The following is a 12,798-nucleotide window of genomic DNA, read 5'->3' as shown; positions in this document are numbered from 1 at the left end:
CCTGCCTGACTTCTGACACCATTGCATGGCTTTCAGCTTTTAGCTCATTATTATTATTATTTGTAGGCATAAAAGAGGTGCTTTTGAATATCTTGAATAGATTAATTTGGTTTTTTTATGTGGTTTGGGGGTGTTCTTGTTTCAAATGAACTTAAAAATGGACTGCAGAGAATTCTGTGCAGGTTGGGGGTTTTTGGTATTATTTATGGGCTCCATATTTTCCCTTAGGTATCAGATAGGGAAAGAAAAAAATCCCATTTCCTTTTGCTGGAAACCAAATTTATTTGAAGGTCGTTACCAGAGGAACATGGATGAATATCTTTGTTTATGAGTAAATTAATTGTCAAAGGAAAAGACTGCTGTGATAAATATTGCTGTTTTTTATATTTATTTCTCTGTGTAGCATACAGCTATTATCTGATTAGTGACTATTATTTATCAGTTGATAAACATGAACAATGACTTGGATATTATAAACTCAAGCATCAAGTTCTGGATCATCAACTTATTGCTGAAATTGTCTTCTTTTTGCACTTCAGAAAACCAGATCCAAAAGATGGTGTGTGGGGACTATTTTTATTAATGGAGTTTCTAGGACTTGCTGTACTTTGAGAGTACTGGACTGAACCAGACAGGATATACACTGTATTTTTTATTGTTATTATTATTTTTAATATTTTTTTTTTTGCTGCTAATGATTTGATATAATTCAGGTCTTCATTTGCCTGCCTTAGGAAATGATTTGGGTCTCAAATCACTGGCAGTAGGCAATTCCCCTGGGACCCTCTCCCAGACCTGAAACCTGTCTCTCAGATATTTTGACATAATGAACAAACCCAAGAGGACTGAACGTGGTCTTTGCTGGGTTGATGTTGCCTCATCCTGGTGATACAAACTGGGAGTAATGTTATTTTTGTGAAAATTGCAGCATACTTGCATAATTTCAGTCACAAATTACTGAGACCGAAGGCATAATTTTTTAACTGCAAATATATGTATTGGTTGCAAGATTGAATCCATAACAATTAATTAGCTGAGTTAAAATTTAGTGCAGGCTTTATGTGCCTATATTTTTTCAGAAAAATGCATATTGCGTTTACAAGCCCCTTTGGTAAAGTCAATATTGACTTTGCTTCTGAATTTCTGTTGCCTTTTCCATATAGGTTGTAGTGCTAAACCCTCTAATGAGAGCTGTCAGGCATTTTGGATCTAATTGCCTTATCTTAAGCTTCTTTTCACTATTAATTCTGCCTTTATTGTTTCCTTGATGCTGGAGACATATTTGTATTCTTTTGGGCAGAATAGAGCGTTGCATTCTTAACCTTTTATTTCTGTTTAATAGCTAATGATTTAATAGCCAATTAATGAGACAATTCTTTGATCATTGCTCTAACATCATTATTTTCAGTTAAGACATTAAGCTAGATTAAATAAAAACAGGTTTCCACCCTGGCTCTTATGTATTTATACAAAATGTGTTTCTCTGGGCAGCGACCTGAGATGGGCAAAGGCACAAGAGATGAGCAAGTGATTTATTTGTGTGCCAGAGATGTGAATCTTCCCTGTCCTCATCCTCTATCCCCCAGCCTAACAGCTTCCCACCCAGAGAATATTCCAGCCCCTTTTCCCAAAGCCTACCTAATTACTGGTAAATATAATAAAACACACCTGGGGTTTTTGGACCTTGCATTTTTAGCATATGATCCTCAAAGGAACCTGAGAGCAGAACTTGCTTTAGTTCATCCCAATCCCTGCTTCCCAGATTTGGACATAAGTCCCCTTCCATGGAACTGGCTGCCCTCTAAAATATTTTGATGGAAACATTCCTGTAAGTCAATGGAAGTCTTATGCTTATTCCATTATTTAAAAGGAACATTTAATGCTGTTGGCATTTGAGGGAAAAGATTGACTTTATGATTAAGGCACTGAAATGCTTCTCAGCATTAATTTCCATATCTCTTGCTGATTTCCTGTGTGACTGTGGGTAAATCACTCATTCCCCTTGGAATCTTGTTTCCTTATCTGCCAACAAGGAAAGAAGTGAATCCTTCTCCCCTCCTCCATCTGCATTATATGGTTTCTAAAGCTTCTGTTGGATCTGGATGGCCAAAAATCCTCATCTTCACCTCAATAACCTCAGTGGTCTTCTGCCACACACTCCTCTCTTCCAGGACTTCTCTCCCTGTGTCCTGCTTTTCCTGCAAACCCTAAATAAATACATCAGGTTGTGAAGCTGGAAGGAAAGAAATGGTGGGAACTTGGCAGAAGTTGGTTCCAGAAGGTTTTTTGTAGAAGGAAATGGACCCTGAGGGGCTTTGGCATGGCCAGCCTTTAGTTGGAAGCTCCTGGTGAGGTTCATGCCCTCCTTTGTAAAAGTGCTTTTAAAAGCTTGAACTGCAGTAATTCCACATGAAGGAAAATTCTGAAGACTCTGGAGTTTCGTGGTAGCTGTAAAAATCACCATCAGCATCAAATGGAGAAATTCTAATGAGGACAGCTTCTTAGTCCAACTGTTTATCTCAGTAAGTGAACGTGAGACAGCTGCCCAATTAATTCATCCTTTGATCTCTCATAACTCCGTGTCCTTTGCAAGTTACACACAAAGTGACTGGGTGTTCCAGTTAATCTCTGTAGTCACTCAATGCCTTACACCATGGACTCATTTAGCCTAATTTTGATTATTTTTGCAGGAGAAAAGGCCCTCAGTAGAACAGCAGGGAGTCAGGGGCCTCCCCCTGCCCATTTCTGCCCCACATGAATGCAGTAGGAGCATTCCTGTGCCCAGCACAGCACGCTGAGAACAATGGTGTTCAATATTATCCTGTGAACTCCATCTGTGCCAGAATGTGCCTTCCTTGTTATCTTGCTGGAGGAAAGCTCTTCAATGAATTATTTTTCACCTTTTCATAATTTCCTGTCTAATTATAATGAAAGTAAAATTCAAACTGCTCCTGCCCTCTACTTTTCGAACACAAACCTTATCTTGAACTCTCCATAATTAATGGTAAAACAATAGAAGACCTAATTTTCCTGGCAGCAGCCAGCCAGGCTTTATCTAATGTGTAGAAAAAAACCAGTGTAACAAAGACAGGAAAGGTAATAGCTGAAATAGATTAAATCTGAGGAGAGTTCTTCCCTCTTCCAGACAAAGCAATGAGTGACTGAGGACCTTGTCCAACAGCCCTGGGCACAGAGATCTCCAACCCCAGCACAAAAACTGCTGCAAGGATCCAGGGGCAAAAAGCAAACAGGGAAATGGAGGGACACACTGAGCTTCTCCAATTTAGATGACACTGATTTTTTGAGAACAATTCTTTGCTGCAGACTCACAGCACATTCTGAGGACAATTTACAGAAGGAAGCGCCTGCCTGGAGTTGTTAAATACAACTATTTATGCAGCAGCTCTGGAAACAAAGCCAGAGCTTGTAATTCGCAAGTTCTGCAGCTGCTTTGCCATTAAAATATGTGATCAAGAATGAAATGGACTTGTGCATAAAGCAGAGCTAATCTTGTTCCTCCATCTATCATATTTTTGAGCACCTATCACTGTATTACCCAACAGCTTTATTTTCTGGTCACTCGTGCAGAAATTACCTTCCTGCAGGAGGCCACACTCTTTCTGGAAGCAGTGAAAATCCTCTCTGCTTGTTTATATGATGGATTTACTTTGGTGCCACTTGGCTTGTTGCACTATTAATTTTGAACTAGATCTTATTTTCTAAGTGATCTTTTTCTTCAGTGAAATGGCCGAGGATTGGCAGCCCTGGAGATGTGAGAGCAGGGGCTGGGCTGGGGCTGTGAGGCTGAAAAAGCTTTTGAAGGGTGAGTGTTTAATTTGGTGAGTCCTTCTCCCTGTCCATGCCATCCTTTGAATGTCACCAGGTAGTGGCAGGGATGGAGCCAGCAGCGAGCAGCCCCAGGTCGGTGGCAGCTCCGTGCCAGGGAATCTTCCTCAGCTGAGCAGGAGGATTGTGAGGAGCTGAGGAGTCTTTGTGGGCCTGAGGAGTTGGGGTTTAGCTCTCAGAGTTGTGGTTTAGCTCTCAGAGTTGTGGTTTAGCTCTTGGCTTTGCTGTCTCTGTCTCAGCAGGGCCGTGGCGATGCCAGGGACGCTCCTGTCCCAGGGTGAGAATGAATTGTCTTGTTTAACATCTTGCCTTTTGTCTCCATAGTCAGATATGCCTAAGTTAGGGTGATAATGAATTATCATCGAGCTGTTTGCAATTCATCAAACTTATAAATTAGAGCTTCTTATGATTTCTGGTTATTTTGGATAAAAAGCACATTCTCTGTGTCCCCATACAAAGTTCATCTTTATGAGTCATTAGGGATGGGCAGGAGAGCACATCAGATCTCTCTACAATGTGTCTGCTGTTGAATTAAGGATTGTGCTCTTTATTGAAATATCAGAGGTTCTGACATCCAGGTCACCAGATTCTGCTAATTAGTTTTCTAGCTTGACAAAGTATGATCAGAACAGAGGACCACAGCCACTTACTGCATATTAAAGATTTAGCTTAAAACACTCTCGTTACACAGCAACAGGTGGAAATCTATATTGTTTTAGGATTGTGCCAAGCTAAAACTTTGTGTTTAGAGTTATATTTGCACACAAACCAGCTCCATGTATAGCAATAACGATGGCAGCGAGGCAGTCGCACAAAATCACATATTGAGGAATTAATAATCTGTATACAGCACACGTTGTACACAGTTTATAGCAAAATATATGTGTGTGCTTTCCTGAAGCTATTTTTGAACATACACAGTCTTCAAAGCCAGCTTGAGAAAACAGTGTTTTGTCTGGGAGAAGGATTCGTTCAGAACAGACCACACCGACATGTGCAATTACACAGATTTCGGCAGAGATGCTTATGGTGTCTTCCAAGGCACCAGCTGCTACTTCAGAGGAAGAAAACAATTCTATGGCTTAGCATTTGGCTGCTCTGAGAGCAGAAATGCAAAGGGCACGGATCCCAGTCCTGGGAAACAATCATTACCCAAACCACGGCATTGCTTAGGATAAACTCTGAATATTTTATACTAAGAAATGCACAGAGTAAATAAATAACTCAGTCCAGGCTCAACAAAGGCAGCAATAAATAGCTGTTGTTGGGAAAAAATGACAAACTTCTACAGGCTTTTTCTCTAGATTCCATAGGACATAAACTCTGCTTTGTAAACGTTATCCTAGCTGGCCATTTAAATATTCCAATTGCAGCTATGTGAACCTCAGGACTCTGAGGCTTTTCCACCTCTTGAACCATCATTCCAGCTGGGCAAATGAATTCAGGTTGCTGTTGTCACCCAGAGCCCAGGGCCAGGCTGTGCTCTCGGGCACGGAGTGACAGGGGCGTTACAGAGGGCAGGATTTGCTGGTGTGGGAGTGAAAGCATCCATCAGCTGCCAGCCCTGCCAGGAGAGCAAAGCCTTTCTCTGAGGAAAGTGGGGCTGGGAGCACACGGGTGCCACAGCATCACAGCATCCCCTCCTGAGCTGGGGCAGGGCTGGGGGAGCAGCCACAGAGCTGAAAATTCACACCCAGCACTGGTCCCACTGCAGGCACCCTCATTTCCAGAGACCCCGTGCTGAGCTGTCACAGTAGGAACAGGCAGACTCCATCCCTTCATGCAGAAAAGCCAATTCTTTACTCACAAAGCTCATATTTATAGGAAATATCAGAAGGCACCGTGATAAATCTAATTAGCTAACAATACACTGAAACTCCGTTTACTCGCTGGTAAATAGCCCGTGTGTATATCCATCAAATCTCTATTTTTGGTTAGTTTACATATTTTCTTCCTGGATTCTCATGGGACAGATCTTTTGTTATTACAGGTGCAACCTATTTTTCTCTACAAGAATGGATTGTTATACAAACTGATTCTCATTCCTCTGATTTTGTCACATGGGAACTTACAAGCTAGCTGTTAGTTTAGCTACAGCAGCAGGGCCCAAACCATATTTTACACGACCTTTCTTTTATAATATCTCTACCTGTCTGCAACCCTGAGGCAGCTCAGCAGTGATTTGAACTGGCAGCAGCCAAAGCTTTGTGTTCCCCCTGCTCTGTGGGTCACAGGTGGGTTCTGAAGGCAGCTTGGGTGTTTATTTTTGTGGTTTAGCTCACCCACACCTGTGTTTTAGTAACGTGTTCTGAGATGCACTCCCTGGAGATACAGATTTGGAGCTGGAGATGAGGAGAGGCTGACACAGCTCCATCAGTTTGAAGTACAGTTAATTTATTTGACAGAAGCAGCACCTACTGTTGACAGTAACCAGCTCCCTTTCTCCTCTCTGGGCAAAGACAGGCTTTTTCTAGCTAGGTTTTTAATTATTTGTATTTTTGTGTTCTCATTATATGGAACTGGAATTCAGAGTGAAAACTGGTTTGGTGTTCACAGGATAAGGAACAGGAGGAGAATTAACACAAAGGTTGGGTTGGGGTGTATCTGGGATTCTGAGGGGAGTGGGGAAACCCAGCCTTAAAGAATAGTACTTAATGCTGGATTAATGAATCAGACAACTCATTAAATGAGGATGAAGAACAAAGTGAAGTTAAAAATGGATTTCTTTTTCCATTTACCTGAAGTATGGAAGAGTTGCATTGGGGTGTGGTTTTTCTCTTCTCCCAATTAATTCCACACTCCAGGGAGAGGCTCCCTCAGCTTCAGTCAGAGCAGTGGCTTCAGTGGTTAACTAAATGTCAGGATTTAGCATTTTGTTTTGTGTTGTCAATTATTAAGGTCTGATTTATACTCATGGCACTGTACCAAGACATTTACTCCCACATCTAAGACTTCTTGAATTGCTAGAGTTGTTTTTGTGAGTCGAGCCAGGCTGTTGGAGAATGGTCCAGGTATATCTTCACAAATATCAGAAGTGTTAAGCAGTGATTAAACTTTAAAGTTTGCATCTGTTCAACCAGAAGTTGAGGGACAGATTTGGAATTCTGTGACTCTTGGCTGGGGAATTAAGCAGCTTTCCACTGTGAAAATGAATGACTTTTGGTTAATATTAAGTTGTTGAGTTTTACTCCTTTGATGAATTTCTCCTGAGGAAAAGCCCTGGAAGTGCTCCACGATTCCAGAACAAATATGTGTGGTGTTTGTGTTAAAGCAGTCAGCTCCCAGCCTTGGGGCAGTGCCATCTCCTGGAGCCCAGGCCCTGGAGAGCAGCAGCATCCTCAGCCACCTTGCTGTGTCAGACAGCTGATCAGCACTCTGAGCTCACATGTGCTACGGCTCTGTGCACAGCAGAATGACAAAATCTTGATTTCACTCACAAATATGGTAGTTCAGATTCCAAAGCAAACATGGTACAGAACCAGAGTCAGGCACCGGTGTGTCCGAGGCCACGGGTGTGGGTACGGAGCCTGCAGGGTGAAATCTCCCTCCAACACCCGGCCCAAAGTCCCTTGTGAGGCAGAGGAATAATGAGCAGAGAGAGCTGGAGTGGTGCAGGTGTCAGGAGGAGGCTGGGAAGTGAACATTGTTTTGTTGGCACAGATCTGGGTGTTTATTTGCATGGATTATCGCCGCAGTGCCCGCAGTGTGCTGAGCCCTGCGTGCCAGCGCAGCACACAGTGCCCACCCTGCAGCTCTCCAGAAATACAGAATATTCACCTCAGCCCTGGTGCAAACACCCAGCACCTGCAGCAGCAGCCAGGGAGAGAGGCTGGAGATTCCCTGCCAGCACAGGGACTCCTTTGTGTGAGAGGCATTGTCACAAAAGAGAAGTTCCTAGCAGGAAATGCTAGCTCCTATTTATATCGTTTATTTATGTGCTGCTTCTGAGATTGCTGTGAGGATTTAATTTGCAGTCCCTCTCCGGTGGCTCTCAGGTTTCCTTCTGAAAACAGAAGAGGAATTCCTTAAGACACTCAGCTCTTCCTTAGATCTCTTACAATCAGCATTATGCACTGCAGAGCCAAATTAATGTATGCCCTTCCTTATTGTTTCCCTTCTTAATTCATTTCTTTCCATAAAGGCTCAGCAAGCACCAATTTTCCAAGTGAGTTTTTAATCGCCTGAGCTCAGCATGATTACTGTCTCACAATCTAGTTGCCATTTGATGCAATCAGTATTTCAGAATACAATCATCTTTCCCCCCCAAAACTGAACGTTACACGGCCAGCTGATAACTCTGCAAAAGAAACACGAAACACTCGCGGAGCTGTGTGAGAGAAAATAACCTGAGATTGCGAGGTCTTCCCCAGCCCAGTGCACAGAGGTGATGTGAAACACTTCTGTGAGATGGGGCACAAAGAAATTTATTATTCCAATGCAAAGAGCACAGGCTGGGGAGGCGGAGAGGGAGGGAGGGGGAAGATGGGAACGTGCTGAAGTATTTCTTACTGCTGGGATGTTTGCTTTGAAAGGGCCTTTCAAGAGTACATGTTGCCAGGGGAGATTTTCTCTTCACATCTTTTATTGCCACCCCACATATAAAAGATTTCAAAACACCCATACTGGAAATCTGCAGACTTAAATAGTTCCTGCCACACAGAAGCTGGAGACTTTTAGATTTCCCCAACCTGCAGTGAGTTTAGCATGAGGGATTAGTGGAGTGAAATGAGAAAATCCTTCCTTGGAGTAAATGCTTCATTGCTGTGTTTTTAAGCACACTTTGTGCACTATAAATGCCAAGCAAATGTTTTCAAAATTACGAAATGAAGATGAGGATCTGAGGACAAAAAGCAGGGGCAAAGTGACACTGAAGGAAAGAAAGGGTAGGAGGGAAACAGCAATTCCTGTGTCCTTAGAGCAGGGCTGTGTCTCCTTACAGCCATCCTGGTGTCACCCTGCTCCTGCCCTGCTCCAGGGACATCTCTGGGCTCTTCATGAGAGAAACCCCAGGGCTGCAGCTGGGCCTGATCCCATTTCCCTGGGGAGCTGGAGAGATGCAGCACCACAGAGACCCTGAGAGGCTTCTCCTCTGTGCTGGCACTGAGCAAACCCAGAGCAAGCACAGTGGGGATGTTCTTCTGGCTGTGGACACCATGCCACTGGAATTGTTGAAGTCCCAGCTTGTTTGTTGTTTGCAGTGCTGCTGGTGAGTTTGAAGTCTCACAGACAGCCATTTGCTAAGACCTTCTGTTCCTCACTAACTTGACAGCGTGGCTTGTCTCATCGCCTTATGTTATTATTGATATTTTCATCTTGTGTAACCAGTTCTGCTGAGGAAAAAGATATTATTGCCAACTTTGATCCCCTTAATTCTTATAAGAAGATGCCTCCAGCTTTGGCCCATTTGAGGAATGCACAGATGGTTTTGTACAGGAGTGTGGCTCCTTGGAGAAGGCTGCTGACCTTGTGTGAGTCAGGGATTTTGTTTGGTGAGACTGAAGAGGTCCTGAAGGGGCTGCTGCTGCCTGTCTTTCACATAATTCCTCTTCTGTCTGTCACTGGGAGTTCAGGAGGAGCTGCAGCAAGCTCAAGGTACCTGAAAATGAAGGTGATTCTAAATAAAGAGGGCTGAGATGAGACTGACAGGTAAGTAGAGAAATAAGGAAAAGAAACAGGAGGTATCCTGTAAAGCAGGAATTTTCCTGGAGCAGCTCATCCCTTCCTAGAATGTCAGTGCAGCCTTTCCTCAGCCCTGTAGCTGCAGGCACCGTGTGTGTGCTGCTCTCCAGGAGCAGGAGATGGCCACGAGTACAACCTGCCACAACTGTGGGGCTCTTTGACCTCGTGAGAAACAAATCTTTGCAGCAAATCCTTTCTGTGGCTCCTGGAAGCTCCTTGCAGGTGCTGCCAGCTGTGGGAGATGCACCCTCACAGTGCCAGGGTGTTTTCCAGCAGTGTGGGAGCACCGAATGAGTTTTGGTTATTCTGGTTTGAATAAAATAATTGCTGCATCATCCCCTTGGAGCTGAGTGTGTGGCTAGAGATGAAATGCAGCGGGGTGGGCACTGGAAGGCAGAACCAGCATGAGAAGGGCTCATATCAATAAGTGCAGATGAGCACGAGCTCACCGAGGGCTGGAGACCTTCAGCAGCTGCAGGGGATGCAGTGTTGGGCAACAGGCAAAGCAAACATCTCAGTGCCACAGAGAAGGCTCCTGTCTCAAGTGCAATAATCTCTGACTGCCATAAAAGCAGACTTGAATGGAGTTATTTCTGAGAGCTGACAGCTTTGGTCACCACAAACTGACTTCAGAGCCGCCTGCTGCAGGGGCTGTTGTGCCATGGAGATGAGACTGCTGCAGGCAGAGAGGATTTCCTTATGGAATGAGCCCTCCTTGAAATCCTGGTGAGAATATGAAATGAGCTCGGAATAAGGTGAATGGACAGAAAGAAATGTATGGGTTTGGCAGCCAGTGTGGTTAAATTCCCAACCAAAACTTCACCAAACCCTCCTTTGCCACAGAAGTGGGAGATCAAGGCAAGGAACTATTTGAAGATTTCAGGACAAAATAGGAGTGAAGCTGCAGAGGAGGAGATGAAAACTGTCCTACCACAGCCTCCAAAGTGCACCTGCAGCACAAACACGGGGAAAAAATCCACGTGATGTCAGCTGAGAAGCTACTATTAAGAAAAAACTTAAAAGAAGACAGGGAGGATGAGTTTCTTCTAGAAAATAAAGGCAAAATCTATTCAGCCTTGAGTGCTGATTGCACAGAGTATAAAAGCACAGTGAAGCACCTGCAGTAGGGATGCCTGGGATGCAAATGTTGCCCAGGACTTGTGTTCTGCTTGGGCAGAAATGTGACAGTCACAGCACAGGTTTGCATTGTCTCTGTTTGGTTTGTATGGATGGGGGTGGAAGTGTCTCCAGAGAACAGCAGTACAAAGAAAAAATGTGCATTCATTAAGAAATTAAATCTGCTTTTCACATTAACTTGTTCTTTTGTAGCTCTAGCAAGGAGATGAAAGTAAGAGAGGGACCTAGGGTTTCATGGGGGAGTAATTTCTGTATCTGTGCATGAATGTTCACACCTGGATTGCACCTCTGTGGTTGCTCTCTGATCTTGTCCCTCTGAGCAATCCCTCTTGGGGCTTCCAGCGTGACTAAAATTCACAGAAAGTCTCTTTAACCAGCGGGGGTGGAAACCACAGCAAAGAATTCACCTTGGGCTGATGGACCCGAGCCTGCAGCACATGGAAATTGCATTTTTCCCCAAGCCCAGGCTGACCAGCTCATTCAGGTGCATTCTCTGCTGCTCTCAGCCTGCTCTGTGTTCTGCCTGCTTTGTTTTCATTTTGCTTTCCCTGCCTCTTCTTCTGGGTATTTTTAACACTGGCTTTTCCTGTCTGTTCTCCTAGGGATTTTTAACAAAGCACCATTTTTAATGACATAATTTCCTTTCCAGACACAAGCTGGAAGTATTTTCTGTTTGTGTGGCACCTGTAAGTTTTCTGGTTAGAAAAGAGAACTCATAATTTCTAGTAAAAAGGTCAGATGTACAGGTTTTCTGTGATTTTAGGGATATATTTTTATGTCACACAAAACTTTTACATAAACTTCTCTTGTGATGAAGAGAAGGTAGAAACCTTTTCCTCCTCTTCCCATGTTTTTCTCTTCTTTCACTGTGGCTTTTCTGTATCCACACAGCCCTAAGGGAAGATGTTGAAAAACAAACAAAAAGAGAAAAACCCTAAAGTACAACAGAAAACTTATGGCAGTTTGTCACTTACCTTTCATGCATGGCTTGGCACGGTTGTTTCTGCCCAGATTCGAGGGGGAAACTCAAGAACTTTACAGATCTGTCTTGGCATTTGGACAGGGTTCATACAAGTCCATGGCAGAAAGACTGACAGATAGGGAGGCCAACTCATTTGTAAATGGATTTTAACAGGGTGTTATTGGATGAGAGAGAAGCCCAGTCTGCCTGTGTCATACAGGCTTTGGATTACAAATGATCCACTGAAGAGCACAGTGGAGGAGTCAGGTAGCTCTGCACTGAATTTTCTGATAATTCAATCTCTGCCTTTAAGTGAAAGTCAATAGCAAAGTATTGATTTCAATAAGTTGTGGTTTCTGAAGAACTCTGTGGAAAAAAAGGCAAATTTTGTGTCACCCAGAGTGTGGCATTTTAACATTTGTTCTCACTGTGATTAGGCTTTTTTAAAAGTTCTCCTTAAAAGTGTCTTGTTTTCTGCAGACCCTCATAACCATGAGGTCTCAGCCCCCAGCAGAATCTTTTTGTGATTTTGGGAATTTTGCTGTGATTTTGGGAATTTTTCTGTGATTTTGGGAGTTTTGGACCTGGTACCCCCATGCTGCCAGTTTGGGGCCACCTGTCCAGAGGCCACCCGTGTCCCCTTGAGCCCCACGACATGTCCTCAGCTCTCCTGCTCAGGGGTTTGACAGGCTCTGCTCCCTTCTTGGGAAAAAGAAGGATTGTGCCAATGAATTCTGTTGTAAAATCCACTGGGATGACTGGCAGAGAACCTCCAGAGGAATGTGAACACCCTCAGTGACTGGAGGCGGGGCGTGGATGGAGGGATTTGGGCAGCAGTGTGCAGGGAAAGATGCCACCCTTGGCAAGGCCATGTCCCCAACACCTCGAGGTCAGCACCACAGCTCCAGCCTGTCACTGCAAGGGGAAATAAAGGTGGGAGGTGTTAGGGGATGTCAGAGTCTGGGTACCCACTCAGGGAAACCAGGGGAGCTCCTCTGGATGAGAGACTGGAAAGAAAAAATCCCCATGTATCAAAAATATGGAAAATCTGATCTGCTCCCAGCTGCCTTTCTGTTTTGCACCTGGAGCAGGAGTGAATTGTCACTGCAAGGGGAAATAAATGTGGGAGGTGTTAGGGGATGTCAGAGTCCCCTCACCTTCAGGGCTTTAGGATG

General features: G+C 44.0%; 1 protein-coding gene across 1 annotated transcript in view; it reads left to right on the top strand.

Annotated features, from left to right (window-relative positions):
• TMEM132B (transmembrane protein 132B) overlaps positions 1–12,798 on the top strand; it is a 213,454-nt gene that overhangs the window by 176,765 nt on the left and 23,891 nt on the right. The window lies entirely within an intron of this gene.

The sequence above is a fragment of the Poecile atricapillus genome, chromosome 16 (genome assembly GCF_030490865.1).
Source record: "Poecile atricapillus isolate bPoeAtr1 chromosome 16, bPoeAtr1.hap1, whole genome shotgun sequence".
NCBI classification, from domain to species: Eukaryota; Metazoa; Chordata; class Aves; order Passeriformes; family Paridae; genus Poecile; species Poecile atricapillus.
Note: the sequence above shows the minus strand (reverse complement) of the source record. Positions and strands in the feature narration are given on the sequence as shown.